A 3,296-nucleotide genomic window follows, 5' to 3' on the forward strand; every position below is an offset into this window, starting at 1 on the left:
TTACTCTAAAGTTGGTGTCTGAACTGATCTTTATTTGAGTGAAGGGTGTAATCTTTCTTTATCATTTAAAAGTAAATGGCATCTCCCAATGTCTTTCAAAATGATAAGCCTATGTCTTAAAATGGTCTTAAATAAAGAAGCAAAGTAGAAAAAAATGAAAAGCATATTGGAAGGAAGAGAATCTTAAAATTCCTGGTGTGCCTTATGTAGCTTCTAATTATTGTCATTACCCTTTCATTCATGTTTCCCAATCAGTTCCTTCCTTTGGTCAAAATTGTTTGCTTTCATCAGTTATTCCATTTGTAACCAGCTACAGGAAATACAAACGTGGCAACAGTCCTGCAATTTGCATTGTTTCCAGAAAAATAATATTTCTTAAGGCTGGGGAAACCTGCCTAGATTTCAAATACCTGCTCTTCAGGTTTAACATAGCTGCCTTCATCTCTTTGTTCCTTAGAGTGTAGATAACTGGGTTTAAAATGGGAGTAAAAATGGTGTAAAACACTGCAAGGACCTTGTCAACTGAATAACTGTTGAAGGGCCACACATAGATGAAGATGCAAGGACCCAATTATAATAGTACCACTGTGATGTGGGCGGTCAGCATGGAGTAAGGCTTTGCCATGCTGGTGGAGGAGTGTTTCCTGACTATGATAAGTATCAAAGTGTAGGAGATGACCAAAAGGACAAAGGAATCCATACAGAGAAAGCCACTGTTTGCCACTATTAGCAGGCTGATGACATAAGTGTCTCTGCAGGCCAGCTTGGTCACTAGAGGGAGGTCACAGAAAAAATTGTCTACCTGATTAGGACCACAGAAAGGCAGGTTAATAGTAAATGCTAATTGGATAGTAGTATGGATGAGGCCAACACTCCAGGAGGTGAACACCAGAATAAAACACACATGGCAGCTCATGATGGTCATGTAGTGGAGAGGTTTGCAAATAGCAACATAACGGTCATAGGCCATGGATACAAGAAACACCATCTCACCACTACCAAATAAGTAGACAAAGAAAATCTGAGCCAGGCAGCCTTTGAAAGAAATAGTCTTGTGCTCTACCAGAAAGTCTGCAATCATTCTGGGGGAAGCAAAGGAGGCAAGATGCATATCTGTAAAAGAGAGGTTTGCAAGCAGAAAGTACATGGGGATGTGAAGATGGGCATCTGAGGTCACAGTGAGGATGATGAAAAGTTGCCCAACAGGATTCCTGTGTAAAGTAGTGAAAATATGACAAACAAGAAATGTTAGAGGTTCTGAGAGCTATAGAGGGCTGGCAACACAAATTCAGACACCTGAGAAATATTTATCTCATTCATTGACTTTGGAAGTGGCTTATCTTCTTTTGTCTGAATAGGAGAGAAACAGATCAAACAATGAAATGGACATGGGTTGCATCCCAGTTTCACCTCAATCTTTAGAGCTTGTTATTCTACTTAAATATATTCATAGATTTTCAGGCATTATTACCAATTGAAGAGACAGCACCTCATCAATCAAAGTGAGAGGCCAGAATGAGACATTGAACTTATGCTCCCAAAGACATGGGATAGTGGTGGTTATCGGGAGGTTCAAATGTGAGAATTTCAACTAACATTTTTATCCAGGGATATGACTTTAAGAAGCCATATCAGTTCATTTAAAAATGAAAATGAATATCTAAAAAGTTGTTTTGACATAAAAATTCCAGTCTCACAATATAGAGAAAAAAACCTATTAGTTTTTTCTGCACCAAATCAACCAAGAATTCCTAATGAGAAAAAAGTTGCTCTTCTATTAGAAAGGATACAATTTTCACAAAATTAAAACTTAATGATGTTAGATTCAAATAATAATGCTGTATTACTTTAAATAAATTTGAAAGACAAAGCTAGTCTGTAGTATTCAGTATAGTGGATGTCATTGAAGAAAGGAAAGGAATAGGAAAGGTGCATGGAAGGATCTTCTGTAGTGCTGGTAATGATCAGTTTCTTAATGAGGTTGATAGTTTTATTGGTTTCAAGAGGTAAATAGAAATAAGAATTGACCTTTTTTTCTTCTCTTCATGATTTCCGAAGACCTCATCCTGCTGGAAAATTTGAAGCAAACTTCTCATTCATAATAAGATAGCTTTGTTTTTTGTTAAATATTTTCAATGAATAAATGCCTATTCAAATCACTCCCAGGTTTTCAAATTTGGGTTATTTGACTTTCTAATACTAAGGTGTAAGAGTCCTTTATAGTTTTTAGTACACTAGTCCATCGTCGGTTATATGATCTTCAATTCTGTGCATTGTCCTTTCATCATTCAGGGCATGGGCTGGCTTAATTCTGATGAAGTCCAATTTAATCACTTTTGTTACATCATTTGTACTTTTGATGTCATATCTAAGAAACCATTGCTTAATCCAAGACATGAAGATTTACTCCTGTACTTTCTTCTATGAGTTTTATTGTTCTGACTCTTATATGCAGTCTTTTGATCCATTTTGAGTTGATTATTGTATATGGTATATGGTACGTTATTCATTTCTAGCTTCATTAATTTGTGGTCAAAGAAGATACACTATGACCTAATAATCATGAAATTTTATGATTTCATTTTTTTACCTACTGAGTTTATTTTATAGCCTATCATACATCCTGTCCTGGAGAATGATCCATGTGCCCTACCAGAATGATGCATATTCTACTGCTATAGCATGAAGACCTCTCTTTATATATATATCTGTTAGTTCTGGCTGGTATAAAGTATCATTGCTGTCTTCTATTTCCTTGTTGACATTTTTCACTAATAGTCTATCTATTATTGAAAGTTGTAATTGAAATCTCCCATTATCAATATAGAACCATCTATTTCTCCATTCACATCTGTCAATATTTGCTTCATATATTTTGAGAATTCTATTAGGTACATATATATTTAAATTTTTTACATTTTTAATTGTTTCTTTTATCAGTATATAGGTACCCTCTTTTTCCCTTATAATGGTTTTTTTACTTTAAGACCAGTCTTTCTGATATTAGGAGAGCTTATTTAGCTCTAACTTGATTTTACTTTCATAGTATATATTTTTTCTGTCCTTTAACTTTCACGTCTTCCCATGTGATAGATATCAGCCTTTCTTCAGCCAAGATATCTTTCATTGGATGCATTAGTTTGGAAATTTTTATGACCTTAGAACTGCAAACCTGTAACTTAATAAATTTCCTATTTAAAACCATTCCATTTCTGGTATATTGGATTCTGGCAACATTAGCAAAATAATATAGATAGTGTGACCAATATATGATCATGTGTGTTTTTTTACATGTC

General features: G+C 34.7%; 1 pseudogene; it reads right to left on the reverse strand.

Annotated features, from left to right (window-relative positions):
• Positions 1-310: 310 nt before the first annotated feature.
• LOC143655338 (olfactory receptor 4K15-like) lies at positions 311-1,390 on the reverse strand (annotated as a pseudogene).
• Positions 1,391-3,296: the final 1,906 nt, after the last annotated feature.

The sequence above is a fragment of the Tamandua tetradactyla genome, chromosome 14 (assembly GCF_023851605.1).
Source record: "Tamandua tetradactyla isolate mTamTet1 chromosome 14, mTamTet1.pri, whole genome shotgun sequence".
Classification (NCBI taxonomy): Eukaryota; Metazoa; Chordata; class Mammalia; order Pilosa; family Myrmecophagidae; genus Tamandua; species Tamandua tetradactyla.